This window comes from Gorilla gorilla, chromosome 14, assembly GCF_029281585.2.
Source record: "Gorilla gorilla gorilla isolate KB3781 chromosome 14, NHGRI_mGorGor1-v2.1_pri, whole genome shotgun sequence".
Classification (NCBI taxonomy): Eukaryota; Metazoa; Chordata; class Mammalia; order Primates; family Hominidae; genus Gorilla; species Gorilla gorilla.
The window spans coordinates 96,077,370-96,094,625 of NC_073238.2; positions in this window are offsets into that span (position 1 = coordinate 96,077,370).

The window sequence follows — 17,256 nt, forward strand, 5'->3', positions numbered from 1 at the left end:
CACTATTCCCAATAGCAAAGACTTGGAACCAACCCAAATGTCCATCAATGATAGACTGGATAAAGAAAATGTGGCAGATATACACCATGGAATACTATGCAGCCATCAAAAGGGATGAGTTCATGTGCTTTCAGGGAAATGGATGAAGCTGGAAAACATCATTCTCAGTAAACTCACAAGAACAGAAAACCAAACACCGCATGTTCTCACTCATAAGTGGGAGTTGAACAATGAGAACACATGGACATAGAGAGGGGAACATCACACACCAGGGCCTGTCAGGGGTGGGGGGCTAGGGAAGGGATAGCATTAGGAGAAATACCTAATGTAGGTGACGGGTTGATGGGTGCAGCAAACCACCATGGCACGTGTATACCTATGCAACAAAACTTCACTTTGCACATGTACCCCAGAACTTAAAGTTAAATAAATAAATAAATAAAATTGTAAGGGGACCCAGATTAAATTATCATTAGTATATTTCCTTTTACTAAGAAGCACACAATCAAAAATAAAAGAAGAAAGAGATTCTCCCTCTGTTCAGACCAACAGCATTGCCAGCTAGGAAGCTTTGGTTTAGACGTCGACATTTTAGCAAATGTTCATCTTTACTAAAACTAGGCTCTGCCAAGAAGTTTAGCTTGAGATATAATCTCTGGTTTAGTGGTTGGGGATTCATTTCTTGACTGTGGGCAGTATTTTTGAATTTGTTATTCCTTTGTGATTTAGGAAATATGCTTCAGTTCTATGGCCTGGAATTTATTATAAGTGATTCTCATATATTTCCATACCAGAACTAGAGAAATAACCACTGGATAAGTTTGGGAATCTATTGTACCCCCTGTGAGAAGAACTTGAGCTAAAAGTCCGTTGAGCACCTGACCTTCTTAAGCCCCTATTCTCACTGATGGACCACAGTAGTGTTTTGGGCCTCCTGGAATTAGTCTTATGTCAGATCCTGTATATAACAATTCTCAAAAGTCTGATTATTTTTCTTTTCTCTATGCAGAGTCACCTTGGCAAATGCCCATGGTTGTCTTCAGGGAAGGCTAGGAAAAGATTAACAGTAAAAAGTTCTGGCGGTATACTTCCTCAAAGAGTTCTAGCTTGCCTTTCATTCAAAAGGTTCTGGGTCTCCAAAGTGGCTTAAGTCTGAAAATTAATTGAAGGGTGTGATACTCAGTTTTTAAGCTACACTTTTATTCACTTGACCTGGAACTCTTTTTCTCATATGCAGATCAAGTAAGGATTTAGGAGACAGCCCATCTGTTTTAATTCTAATTGCACCATGATTAAGTAGAAAATTCCATAGGCCTTTTTCTATTTGTCTGTAAGACTATTTTGGTTACTGTTTTGACTCCTCTGTCCATTACAGTAACCATTTTCTTGTCTTTGGTGATTAATTGCCATTATTTGACACCTGCTACCTCAATATCCAATATCCATATTGCCTTTAGAAATCTCAGCTTGGTGGCAGTCATCCCTACTGTAATTTCTGACCTACAGAGAGGAATGACCACAAGGCTCTTGAAGAAAGCCAGGGCTCCCTTCACAAATTTATTTCCCACAGGTGTGGTAAAAGGCATATCCTCTGGACTGTCCCAGGGTGGGTGAGTAAGTCTTGCATGATAAATCCATTCTAACATTTTAATATCCCTAAACCTTTAAATAACTTCCTCTACAGTATACAAAGGCAGTTCTGATATTCCAACTTTATTTACTGTACGCCATTTTTGGTCTGCATTTTAGCTAACCAACCAAACTATTAGGACCCATTCTAACTCCTCAGGCTAAAATAGTGAATCCAGAATCTTACCTTAGTTGGTCCATATCCATATATCAGGTTTGATACAACTTTATGTTTCTTCCCTCATTGTCTCACATATTTCCTACCAACTCTTACACATATTCTTATTGGAATAGACAGAAAAATCATGCATTTCTTTGGTGTGTGGTGATTCGTTTTTCTTGTGAGCCACACTTGTATCTCACCTTCTGAGGCATACTGGGACTTGAGTCTAGTTATAGATCCAGAAGCAAAGAAGGGTGGTAAATGTATGTCCTGAGAATAATCAGCAGTGCCTTTCAAGAAAACTCCATAATAGAGGCCATTATAGTTTCTGCAGGAAATCGCAAGGTAACCTCCTCAAACAGGAGGAGAGATGCTGCTTATACTAGCAAAGACTCAGCAAAATTTTGGGTTTTCCGTGTTTCCAGCTTCCTAAACATTTTCCCCCATGTCCTCATTCTAGTTTTCAGGATTACATTTCTTTCTAATCAAAGCCCTCATTTAAACAGTAGTCAACTCATAGGTTGGGAAGTCAGTTTGTATTCTAACCCTGCCTCTTGCAAGATAAGACTCTAGGTATGGTTTTCAGAGATTTCAATCCTGTGGCTATAGGAAAGAAGGGTTTCTTTCGGGGCAGACCTAGAAACTTTTAGGTAATTTATGTGGAGCTAGACACTGAGCTCATCCAATTATTCCTCTACTTTCTCCAGTGCAGTTATGAGCACCCAATCTATTTCATTATATACTTTAGTTTGACTAAAATGTTCCAAGGTACAAATATATGCCACTCAAATTTTATGAACTAGAAATACATGTCATTCAAAACTTTTCCTTTTATGGATATTTGGTTAGGAATATCCAATGATGGTGAAATTTTGCACATATCTATTGCCACATTATGCCATGCACTGTCACTGGAAATGAAGTCATTAGTGCTTTAAGTCTAGTCACACTAGAGAACAACTCCAGAAAACATAGAACCAATTCAGAAAAATCATGTGTAAGATTCTATTCCTCTGGAACAATTCTTGGTGTCAACATCTGTATCAGGCAAGGTCCCAATGGGGAAATAAAAACAGTAGGATATATATGCATGTGTGTGTGGAGAGAAAGAGAAAGAGAGAGAGAGAGAGACATATTTAGCAGGCACAAACAGTAATAAAATTAAACTCCAGGAAGCTTAAATGATATCTAACCCTAAGATGATGAATATCTTCTTAACCATGACAATCGGAAGTAAAGAGGAAAAAAAATTTAATATAAACATGTGTTTTTGTGTTTGCGTACATATATAGTATACATATGTACATATACATATTGTATATGATATGTACAATTTTATTTACATATATAGTTTTCTAAAGAAGAAGCTTATATGAAAATCAATAACCAAATCTTTTAGTTAAAATATGTGACAGATGTATGACTAATATCTAAATTATATGAAAAATTTTTAAATATTGACTAAAAATTATTTGTCTAAGTGATATTTCAGTAGATTTACGTACAGAATTGTGTGTAAAAGCAAATATTTTCAAAAGCATCTGAAATTAAGATTATTAGTGATATCAATTTTATAACTGGAAAACCTAACCATTTTAGTATGAAATACTATTTTCAGGGAGAAGAAGAAAGTAAGAGAAATTTTTTAACATATTTATGAAATATATATTCTTTTAGGAAATCTTAAAAGTTGAGTTTTTTTTGTTTAGTTTTTGGAAATCCCCATTTACAGTTTTCCATCCTCTAAATCCACACTGTACTCTTCTTATTCCTCTGGCATCTTTTGTAAGTATAATTTAATTCCATTTTTACATAAAATCTCAGATATAAATCTTTCCTAATCTGCCCAGTGTGAAAATGAATACACTTCTCTCCTCTACACTGCTTTTACCCATGAAATTTGCCACAATCTCACTTGTACTAGCATATTTTCAGGTATTTTTATTCAAATGAATTGCATGTTCTTCTGTAGAGATTAGCAATGCTTATATTTTGTAATAAGAAGCAATAGCATACCATCTAATTCAGCATCTAATACAGCTGAGATCTGTGGATGTCTATGAAGTCACTTCAGGAGCAGTATTTAACAAATCTAGCCTTTAGACCATGTATTATTTCAATATTATTGCAGTGTTAATTTCATATTTACACTTTTCAAAAGACATATTTAGCAGGCACAAACAGTAATAAAATTAAACTCCAGGAAGCTTAAATGATATCTAACCCTAAGATGATGAATATCTTCTTAACCATGACAATCAGAAGTAAAGAGGAAAAAAAAATTTAATATAAACATGTGTTTTTGTGTTTGTGTACATATATAGTATACATATGTACATATACAGTATACATATGTACATATACATATTGTATATGATATATACAATTTTATTTACATATATAGTTTTCTAAAGAAGAAGCTTATATAAAAATCAATGACCAAATCTTTTAGTTAAAATATACTGTGACAGATGTATGACTATCTAAATTATATGAAAAATTTTTAAATATTGACTAAAAAAAAACTCCAAAAGAAAAATATATAGAAAATTCATTGAACATCAAATTCAAATTTCTAATGTAAAAGGTGTCCAAGGTCACAAAAGGTATTCAAGGTCACAAAATACTCATAGAAATAAAATAAGAATGAGGCATCGGTCACATCCGAAAGGGCAGGAAAAGTTAAGATAGAAAAATATGACTATTAGTGACTTTTGGAATGCAGGATCATGGACACTCTTACTATTGATGGAGGACTCTTAAATTGTTGTACTTTTGCAAAAGTAATTTGGCAGCATCTCTTAAAACTAATTTTAAAAGTACACATATATTTATATAGCACAAATCCATTAATAGTCATTCATACAAACCCAAAGACTAGGATGTAAGTATATATATTCAATGATATTTCATATGCATTTTTGGTAATGGTAAAAAATAAGTCAATGGAAAAAAATGAATGAGTGACTCTACCGAGGTACAACCACTTTATGAACTGTAGCTCTTACATTAAAGGTCTAATTTGATTCGTTGGGGTTTTGTAAGGTAGGGATGAGTGACAAAAACAAGATGAGAAGTGTCTAACCCCATGATAATATTGCTGTAAAGCTAACACTGATGAAATCTGTGGGTATGTGTGTGTGTTGTGTGTGTGTGTGATGAAAACATAAGACCATCTGTGAATTGTATGTATGAAGTGTTTATGATATAGGCAGTAAGGGGCTTCCACAATCAGAGAAGCTGCCGCTTGATGACTTTTTGAACCTGAATCATGAAGGTAGTGGTCCACAAAAGCTCAGGAAAAAGCAGCTGTGCAGTTTATGTCTTTCCACAGTCCCTTCTACACCTGCAGCAAAAGAATAAATGGCCCCTAAGAGCTTTTCTTCAATCTTCCAAATATCATGCCAGGGCCTCGCATTGGCAGTTTCTCATCTGGAAATTATATGATAAATGTAGATCTCAGCTTCTCATCTGGAATCAGCTGTAATGTGTATAGAGCATGGGAGGATAAACACCATACCTATAGGGGATGGAGTAGGTGGCAATGGTGAATAAATGGTGAGTCAAAAAAAGAGGAAAAGGAGACAGATTAATATGAGGAGAGAAATGTTTGCTTTAAAATATGCAGTGCATAGTTTCATAGTTTAATCCCATTTACCTAAACTTTTATGTGTGTGTTGTGTATACCAACACAAGCACATATACAGACTATATGGGTGTTTAGGGATGCATGTTGTTATCTAGTGTATTTCTAGTGTATTTTTTAATTAATAAAGAGGCATTCAAGTATTAATATGTAGTATATATTGTCCAGTGAAGCAAATGAATTTCAGACTACTGTCTAGATTAATTCTATTTTGCAAAAACAAAGATGTGTATGCTGTGGCTGTATAAACACATATATGTAACAGAGGAGAGAAATGGAGATGTACTAAGGTATAAATCTTGTAAGAATACCTGCAATAAAAATTATGATTTTAGGGTACAATTTTAATGTCAATATTTCTCATCCCCAATAAAAGAGAATATTATATATCTACCCTTAGATTTTTAGATATGTGTTTTAATCATCTGTAATATAATAAGCATTATTATTAAATATCAAAAGAAACTATAAATCTTACAATTTATAAACATATGTATCATAATACAAAGGTTCTGGCCATATCAATTTCTTTCCTTAATTAAGTTCTTATTAAGTGCTAGGCACCATGGTTTTGAGAACATAAGCTCATTTTTGCTGAGAAGAATTCTGTTATAGATCAATCTAAAATTTTATCCACGATGACTATCTGATACCCGAGAATGAAAAGAAAGATGAATTTCACAAACAGCTATGGCTGGCTTATTTTGATTTGAGAACTGATGATGGAATATCCAGTTAAAATATCCGGCTAAACAGATGAAGACTAAGCAGCTAAGCCAAATTTCTTTAAGTGCTCTTACTATATCCCCAAAAGAAATGTGAATGAGCCCACTTATGGTAGCCATTACTGTTCAGTCCAGTTTCAGAGACACAGTGATTTAACAGATGATGCTTTCTCAATTAAACCAGTCTGGTATCGTATTCATGAATATGTTTTATTCATCTGAGAGTATTAAAAATAAAATAACCTCAAGTAAACAAAAGTAATATTGATATTGCATTGAATACAGTTGTGGTTCTGTAATGACAACCTATTTTTATCTATTAGATGCATGTTTTGGTACATATTCATGTGCGTTATTTAAAAGATATATGCATGCTTTCAAATAGGTTATAAATAAATTTTTTTTATTGTCATAACAGTAATCAATGTCACTTTAGGTCAGACATTCATATATGTGGGGGTAGGTATGTATGTCTGTGTGCACACCTCTGTGCATGTGTGGTATAAATCCATTTATTTTTACGTATTGTACATTAATATAATTTCTAAAATAACCAAGAAATACAATTTTTACATTATTGAAATTTTACAAAAATTGGTGCTGTATAAAGTTGGAATAGAGATAGTCCCTAAGTTGTTTGTAATCTTAATTATAATGTATCAGAAACTTGAACTATGTTATTTTTATTATTTTTATGTACATGCTGAAATCTGTTACAAAGTTTGCCTAAAATAAAAAAGTAATAATTAGTTATTACATTTTATCCAAAATGAATAAAATTGATAAATTTAAGGAATATAATATTGAGAACAAAATTTGAAAAAACATTAAAAAAATTCGAGCTGTTTACATGTTTATGGGGGGAAAAAAGAAAGGAAATCAACAGACTAACTGTGACCACAACCCTAAAACCAGGTGAAAGAACTCTTGTATTTTGGTTGTTGATTAAAATTACTATAAATGTTTTTAAGGTGCAAATCTTTTATGTATAAAATGAAGATTCAGTTAAAATATCTAGATAAGGTGCTTCATGCATGGCAGTTAGAATAGTGCTTATCTCAATATTTTTATGGTAATTTGAGTTCAGATAGAGTTCAAAAGAAAATGATTTATGCTTATGAAAGGATATTTGCCTTGGAAAGATTTTAAATAAGTTTTCTAGCTTGGGGAAATGCTGTTTATTAGATTAATGGTGAGTTTTCTGACACTGAGTAAGCAAGCAAGGTGGACATTTACTTTTCTGGTTGACATTTTAAAAAATGATAGTCCCTTGTGAAAATACTGAAACCAAGATATAAACCATTCATGTTCTTTTGTATAGTTTTTCATTACTGTCACCTGCTCTCCCTCCTTTTTTCTGTTTCCCTAGATCTCAAAATACTACCAGTGTTCATGGTTTATTAATAATTCTTATGTTATTGTAAAAGTTTGAAAATGAATTCAGTCATTCATGTGCACTTTACTTTATTGCACATTGATTAACATTTCAAAGTTGGCTTGATTTTCTGACATGATCTGAGAGCTGGAGTGTAGATACTGAATACAGCCACAAAGAAAACTTTCTTAGAAATAGAAGCCTCATGCTGGCATTGTTGATCTACTTCAAAATAAAAAGGTGGATTTTTGAAAAAGCCAAGAAAAATACTTCTCCTTACATACTAACACTGTGGGAGAAATCAAGACATCAGTCCAGGAAATAGACTTACAAAACTGGCTACTCATGAACAATTGACTATTATTATTATTATTTTCAGTGAAATTAGATTAGAATATTTTCTAGGTAACATCTCTAACACACATAAAGTCATTGCTCCACACTGGAATAATGTCTGAGTAAATACATCTTCATAAGAAACAACTATACACTGATTTTGGTAAAATGCACACATAAATATACACATACACACACACACACACACACACACACACACACACATAGATATATATACATACGCACACAGTTGATCATTGAACAGCTTGGGAGTTAGGGAAGCCAACGCTCTGTGTATTTGAAAATCTACATATAATTTTTGACTTCTTTAAACTTAGCTACTAATGGCTTACTGTTGACTTGAAACCTTATGGATAACATAAACAGTCAACACGTATTTTGTATGTTATATGTATTATACATTGTATTCTTACAATTAAGTAAACTATAGAAAAGAAAATGTTATTAAGAAAAACATAAGAAAGAGATAATACATTTACAGTACTGCACTGTATTTGTTGATACCGTAAGTTTACATTATCTCTTTATGAGACTGTTTGAAATGACAGGCAACCACAGCTGCAAACATCAATCTATGGTACAAATCAAGCAATTCAACTTTTCTTGTAATGTCACGACTTTTCTCTGCTTTTTGGGAGCACTTCCAGCATCACTAGTAGTACTTTGTAAGGGTTTCATGGTGTTATTCAAGGTATACGGTATTGTAATGAACAGGATGAAAAATATACCAGAAATAGGAGAGATTTTTTTTTTTTTACTGCAATATACAACTTACTGGAGAGATGAACTGCTCATATGAAGAAGATTAGTGGCATAAGGCGTTTTAAGTGAATAGTCAAAAAACTTGAACTCACTGCATTAGCAATGGGAGGTAGCTTTGAAATTATTACAGAAGAGTATTTACTTAGTTAATTTTGCACAGTTATGATCTAATAATCCATCTTTATATTCATTTACATTTCTCTGGACTGTGAATGACACCATGTAGGATCTATAAGTGTTTAGTAAGTTTTCATTAATATTTTTAGTGTTAAGTATAAGTTTTAATTAATTTCAACTTTTTATAATAGATTTGTGATATTTTATGTTAGTAAATGATGAAATAGAGTAGTATCTGCATATGTTTTATAAGTTCGTAACATACCTAGCTTTTTCTTAAATTTTCATTAATTCTAGACTACATGGCTCATCTGTGAGTTTTTTTCAAATTGTCACAAATCTCTAAAAATTTTTCCAATATATTTATTTTTTTTAGAAATTGACATATTAATAGACCCATTCAGTTCCAACCTGTGTTGTTGAAAGGTAAACTATATGTGTGTGTGTATATATGTATATATTTATATTTATGTAATTTTATGAAGAAGAGGTGACAAAATCTGTATCCCTATCAAAAAGAGATGGAGACATTTCAGCATGAAATTTGTAAAACTATAAATATTTTCATATACATATTCCAGCATCTTCTTCTGTATTACTGTCAGAACATCACAGTCTTTTTTTGATAATAAGTAACTTCTTTCACTGGACATTTCATCTCTTGCTTCTATCCCAATATCTCCTTAGCTTGTGCCTTCCTTTTCTCTCTAACACATTCTAATATAAAACAAGGCAAATTGTGTGAAATAAGGCCAATGGGGTATGCATTTTTCAGTGATCTTATTTGCAATCCAGGCTGCAGAGTTGAATGATTCTTTCACATCCTCCAGTAGCATGAGTCACACTTTTATAACTGACATAAAATATGAATCTACTAAACAGGCCACAGTGAATGCTTATGGAGGGAAGAGACAAATGGAGAAAGTTAAGAAATAAGGGAGTCAATTACTTGACATTTTGGTCATAGATTTGGAATCCATATACCCAATATAGAGCCATAAGTAATTTTTATATTAATATTAAATATTCTCACTCTATATTTCACAGTTCCAAATTAGCAGATAACACGATGCAATAAATTCTGCTCATAAAGTTATAACAATATGTCTTTTCCCAATTTTAGCTATAAATACTAAATGCTTGGCTAATTTTATAAGCTTAAAGCACATTGGTATAATATTTTATAATTTTTTCCTTTTTTGCCTTCCAAAATGCAACAACAAAATACTGCAGCACATCTCAAATGCTGTCCTTTCTTACCTCAATTTGATTTAATGTTACCATTCTCATTTCTAGTACAATAGAAAAGTATTAATGAAAGTGTCTTCAAGTTTCAAAATTCAAACACAAAATATAAATGTAAAAATAAAGAATTACCAGAAAACTTTATGGGGAAAAGTATATCAATAGCTGGAAAAAATGTAGATCCCCACTTTATTACTTACATTTAGAATAGACCCATGTCCCCATAAATATATATACCTCCTATGTACACGTAAAAATTAAAAAGTAAAAAGTAAAGTAAAATAAAATAGATCCAAATGGATACAAGCTTTAACACAATCAATCAAAAACTTTCCGGAAGAAAAATTATGAGTATTAAACAATAATAATTTTGAGGAGGGGACAGCCTTTCCAAATTAGTCATAAAACCCATAAGCCATTAAAGAAAAAAAAGTGATACATTTGACTCAATTATATTTTTACAAATAGAAAAAAAAGCAAACATATAAAATTAAAATGTAAAAGACAAACTAAAAATACATTCACAGTACATGTGACTAATGAAAATCTATTTCCTTCATATATAAAAAAGTTTTGCAAAACAGCAAGCAAAAGAGATATGCAAAAAACAGTGAATAATTGGCTACAGACCTGATTAAATGCAAACTACAGAAGTTTCAGTTTATTAATACAGAATGAATAAAAATTTCTTCTTTATTATATGTTAATATCAATTACATTAGATACTATTCACTTTTATACATTTATAAGTTAATTTTTTTCATATTATGCCAATGTCTCTCTGTGTGTACTGAATGGAGTAATTCATTCATTCCTTCATTCAGTACACATTAATGGAGCATCCAAGTGCACAAGACACTCTACTGGCTATTGAGTATATTGCAGTAAATACAACACAATTTCTTTTCTTGAAAGCTGACATTTTAAATAGGAGAGAGAGAAGCAAAACTAACAGACAAACAAATGCACAGTAAAACACCAGAGAGAGATAAGTGCTTTAGAATATAGTCTCACTATTTCACAATATTCAGAATATTGTTCACTATAATGTGAAACGTTTTATTATAAAATATCTGAGAAAAACACTTTCCAGATATTTCCAACTACTTGCTTGGAAAACAGCAAGCAGAAAGTCTCTAAACTGAATGTTCATTTGGTAAATTGGAAGAACAACAAAGATGTAGGCTACACTGAAAGGGAATAAGTGAAGAAAATAGGATAGAAAATGACAATAGATAGGGCCCTAGAGGCAAATCCTGTAGGAACACAAGGGATTATTTTTTAGCTTGTCAATAAATGATGAAATGCACTGGCCATCAGAGAAATGCAAATCAAAACCACAATGAGATACCATCTCACACCAGTTAGAATGGCAATCATTAAAAAGTCAGGAAACAACAGGTGCTGGAGAGGATGTGGAGAAATAGGAACACTTTTACTCTGTTGGTGGGACCGTAAACTAGTTCAACCATTGTGGAAGACAGTGTGGCAATTCCTCAAGGACCTAGAACTAGAAATACCATTTGACCCAGCCATCCCATTACTGGGTATACACCAAAAGGATTATAAATTATGCTGCTATAAAGACACATGCACACATATGTTTATTGTGGCACTATTCACAATAGCAAAGACTTGGAACCAACCCAAATGTCCATCAGTGATACACTGGATTAAGAAAATGTGGCACATATACACCATGGAATACTATGCAGCCATAATAAAGGATGAGTTCATGTCCTTTGTAGGGATATGGATGAAGCTGGAAACCATCATTCTGAGCAAACTATGGCAAGGACAGAAAAACAAACACAGCATGTTCCGTCTCATAGGTGGGAATTGAACAATGAGAACACCTGGACACAGGATGGGGAACATGGCACACCAGGTCGTGTCGTGGGGTGGGTGGAGGGGGGAGGGATAGCATTAGGAGATATGCCTAATGTAAATGACGAGTTAATGGGTGCAGCACACCAACGTGGCACATGTATACATATGTAACAAACCTGCACTTTGTGCACACGTACCCTAGAACTTGAAAGTATAATAAAAAATAAATAAATTGATTAATTAAAAAAATAAAAATAAATAAATAAATGTTGAAATGAAGTGTGTGTGTGTGTGTGTGTGTGTGTGTGTGTGTGTTTGTGTGTGTGTGTGACAGGGTGGGGTGGAGGGGGAGAGAGAGAGAGAGAGAGAGAATGAGTTAAGTGTTACTCCAAGCACCATGGAACAATGATGTGAATTGCGGGTTAAAGTTCTTAGTAAGATATACAATGAAAGGGATGGAAAGGGCTTACGAAGAATAATAAAAAGTTTGACTGTAAACTAATTGATGTTTAATTGTTGGCATGTGAGCAGTGAATAAATACAAGATTTGGTGAGAACCAGTGTAACTGTGGTAGTCATTAGCACATTAAGAGTGCTCAGAGCATGGAACTGCAAGAGATCATGTAGAGAATAGTGAAGTCCTAAAAGTACAGTTCTGAGTCGCTGAAATATTCAGAGGCAGTGAGTTTTTAAAAAAGTAATAAAATTAACTGAGAAGGAGTGCCTAGTGAGGGAGCAGGTGAACCGGCAGTGCAGAGTGTCACAGCAGCCATGTGGAAGGGGGTGATCACCTCTCTCAGTACTGCTGTGTTTTAGTCTGTAATATTTATAATTAATACTAATCAAATTAATTATAACAAAAAGTTTACTATGGACTTTTTTCCTAACATCCTTCAGATAACTATGTATGCAAATATTTTAATCTTCAGAGAAAACTTGATTTTTCTAGAGTTTACAACAACTAGTAAAGCTGGAGATGTTTCTGCCAGTTGGGTTTTATAATTCTTATTTAATTGAATGGATGTTTAAAATATGTTACCTAGTTTAAAAAACGCTTTTGATAATAATTCAAAACCTAATACATTTAGTTAAAATTGCTCGTTATCATCAGGTCTGATTCATGTACAACCAAGAAAACTTTTGCATACTTTGCAAATTTTATATTTCATTGTTTTCAGTTTGATAATTTTGCTTTTGAAAACTATATTTTCATCACTGTTTTTCTTTTATTAATTTTTGATAAGAAAAATATTATTTGAATATAATAAAATAATATATTACTCTAAAGAGAAACTGATGAAAAACTGTACTTAGTAATAGAAAATAAAACTAAAAAGAATAAACTCACACCGTTGTACACTGATCTTTAAGTCTGACAAGTTTATACTATTGTTAGCTATGATGACTCATATGCTTTCAAAGTGCTGTGAAATATTTCATCCTAGAATGATCCTTGACATAATGTAGCAATTAATATTTTGGAAATTCACTATTGATTGTTAGATCTATATAGAAAAATATTTTTCTCATGATTTCATATCAGCCTCACTTTCTTAACAACCTATGGAGCTAATTATAAATTACCAATGAAAATAATGTTTATTTTTCTTTAAAACTTGACAATGTGATATGTAATATTATGAGACAACTATTTACCTTTTAATATTAAGATATATCGAACTGAGGCAGCCTAAAGTGCTTCCAAACACAGAGTTTAAAGACTGACAATTTGTTATGGAATAATTTGGCAAAATGAACATAAAAACAAATAGCAAAACCATGAATGCTGAAATTAAGAGTGAATGTCATCAAATCTCATTTAATTTTCCTCATAAACAAAAAAAAATTGATCAATCTTTGACTGATGAGGAGCCAAGTATTTCTCTCTTGGAACTCTGTATTGTCTCGTTCAATAATTCAAAATCACTGCATGCTTAATGTGTTGTTAAGTAGTCGGTAAGTACAAATAATACAACCTGGCTGCTCCTTGCTACTGCTCCCTACCAGTGCTACAAAAGAGTGGCCACAAAAGTTATTGGCACATGCTGGGGTGTGCTGTTACTGAATACAGCATAGACTTACCAGGGGATTTCAAAAGAAATTGAGGAATCACACTCAAATGTAAGCATGACAATAGGAAGCATGCTTGGATTTCAAAGACAACTTACTATCCTTCATCACTTCCAGTTGGGTGCATACCATTTAATAAGGCATGGACAAGCTTAGAACTATTTTTTCTTACTAAAGTATCCCAAAACAACCAGCTAAAAATAGTCTATATGCTAGAAAGGCATATTTGGCAACTAACTTGGCTACATTAGAGGCTTTCCAGTAGTTTATTTATTTACTTTTTAAAACTACATTACTGAATGTGGGGTAGAGCTCATTAACAGAAAGTGCAGATAAAACATGTAAGTGCCTGAACTCAGCATAGATACAACAGGATGCTTTACAAATAGTACTTCTAATCTTGCGTTAAAGTCGTAAACTGGTTCATTCTTTTTCTGTTTAAAAGATTGAATACCAGCCTAGTCAGGTTATTTTTTGAAGGAAATATTTTGGCAAGGGATAGATTTCTAAGCTATGGCTTGCTATTTTCCTAGTTTTTTTTTTCAGTCCATTACTGAAAGACTCAGTGTTTGAATTTTTGATATCTTTCTCAGGTACCTTCCACGTGGCTTCAGCCATCCATTCATGGCTTTCACCAAATTGCAGTATCATGAATAAATTTGGAAAGATCAAGGTGTCCTGGGTTATGTGCTTCTATGAAAAGTCTAAATCCATTGACAAGTTTCTGGGGGTTTTCTCCTGGGACAGAGAAAACTTTCACTATTGCTTTGAGCTCTAAGTTTTGTTCATGGAATAAAGGTGGTTAAAGGAGCAGAACCAGTCGATCTCAGGGACTAACTTTATAAGGCGTTGATCTAGTTTTCTAGACTTGGAAGATAACTGGAGTTATCTTGGAGTGGGAAGATAACTGAAAAATTAAAATGAAATCCTAAGCTCTTCAAACTGACTGAATGCTCCCCTTTTGGTCAAGAAGACCCCGAGAAGCCTTGTAAACTGAGTTGCTGTCCATGACAGGATGCAAGATGGGACACATCTCATTATACCTACACCCTTGTTAACTGCCATTATTAGGCTTTCTTCTCTAAGAGCTAAACAGAAACTAGCCCTTTAGAAAGACTCTCTCAACCAGCTACTGGAAGCTGACCCTCCCTTTTGCAATTGGGAATAAGCAACCGACCAGTATTCCCTCCAGTCTACACAGGATGTTGCAGTGAGTTTTCATGGCCTCTGCTTCACCTTTTGCTGTCAGAAGGCCGAAAACTTCACTGTTGAACCTGGGTCCCATGGAGAGTTATGAAGTTTAATTGTATATGCATGCTTCTCCTTTCACAATTCTTTATGATTCCTTCATAGCTTTTTGAATATGTGTATTTTGCCACTCCTTTCTGCATAAATCCTGGTATTTTTCTGACAGTCCTCCAAGTGTCCGTTTCTGGTTTCTGGCTGGAGACTATGCCTCCCAGCTTGTCAGAATGGCCACCCTGCAGGCTTCCACCCTTTATGAGAAATAAAGCTCTTCTTTCCAGGTTTATAAACCTTGTCATTCTTCAGCTGACATAACTTAGTGAAAAGGCTAGCAGATTCAGAGTAATTAGATGGAGGAGGATAGAGGGAAAGAAAGAAGGTGCAGTTGGAATTGAGTTAGTCAACATATAATTTTTTCTCACTAGTTACTTAAGATTTTCATTTGCCTTTTCTGAGGAGTCTTTTGGAGATGAAATTTTGACTCATTTAGTCTTTTAGCAGCCTCTGCATGCCAATAAAAAATACATCCCTTTGTTTTTGAGGCTCTCAAAATCCCTTTTTCTTTTCAATATGCCCCATAGATGAGCAATTTTTGTTTAGGTTAAAATCTCCCCATTGCAGCCACCAGAATTCTAAATTATTTGTGGTATGGTTTATGCATTTCTTTAGAAAAGGATAGGTTCTGAGATGTAGAAGTCCCAGATGTCTTGGATTCAGATGAACTCATTACTCCCTTTCTTTTTGTAACTTTACCTAGAGTGGACCTTCCTACTGAACCCAGTCCAGTTTTTGTCTGACCCATGCTAATACCTGAGACCTCTCTGTTGGAACCAATCTAGTTTCTGCCATGACTTCTGAACCCAGTTGAGATAAAAATGCTCAAATAAACTCAGAGAACTCAACATACATTATGGAGCTCTTATTTAAGAGGGACCTATTAATGGTGACCTCCCAATGTTCGGTGCAAGAGGCTCAGAGGGGTACCTACACCTATTTTCTCATTGCTCCTAGTCATCACTGAAGGTCTACTTCAGATGATCACCTCTCCCATCATAACTGTCAAAAGAAAAGCTTTAGATATAATAAATTGTCAGAGTTTATTTGAGAAAAAAAAAGACTGTTATGAATTGGGCAGGGCTCAGAAACAGAAGAGGTTCTGAGAGTTCTGCTGCAGCACATGGGTAGCTAGCTTTCATAGGCTGATGTGGAAGGAAGACAAAGAAAATATATCTGATTTGTTACAGTGGAAATTCCCAGTTAGAGGCTAGTTGATGTGAAAGGTGGCTAGATGGTTTCTGATTGATAAAATGTCTAAATCTGTTTTATGATTTACATTGAGCTTTAGTTTGCTTATGAAGAAACTACAGGGCTACAGATGCCCCAGTCCGATGGCCCCCCAGTTAAAATTTGATTTAATAAAACATAAGTTTAATTTTTCCACTGTTTGAGAATTTCTATTCTGGTCTTTTAATGGAAGCTAGTCAAACATGCTTGCAAACATTCTCTTTACATTTTTTAAAAATGGATTTGCTCTTTTAACAAAAGGAAATGTCCTTTTTTATAGTTTTCCTTTTGAATTAAAATCTCTACTATGTCTGTTATTAAATTGCTACATTAACTTTCTTTTTTGAAGTGTGGGCATGGTCTATATTTTTCAATGAAGTTACTTCCTGGAGATTTATATTTAAGGAGAGTTTCTTCTGAACTGAATATAGTGCATTTTCTTCATTTTATTTTAGAATAAAGACAGATATTTAATTGGATTTTTGTGTGTTTATATACAACATGATTTCTGATATATTTTTATTTCAACCTATGATCTTATTATGTGTTTTCTTTGTCCCATAAATTTTTTTGCTTCATTTATAATTTATTTTGAATGAATTTATTTTTTGTACATTCTATATAATTCACTTTTAATTTCTATAGCACTTTCTTGTATGTTAAGTAGCTATTTTTGTTTTTTTTTGAATTATTAAAAAGGAGTTGAAAACTTGGCAGTATAATTTTCCTTTAAAAAGTTATATGCAATCTGAAGTTACCTCAGGGGCTAATTAGAAGGCATTTTTCTTTCATTTTTTCTGTTTTTCTT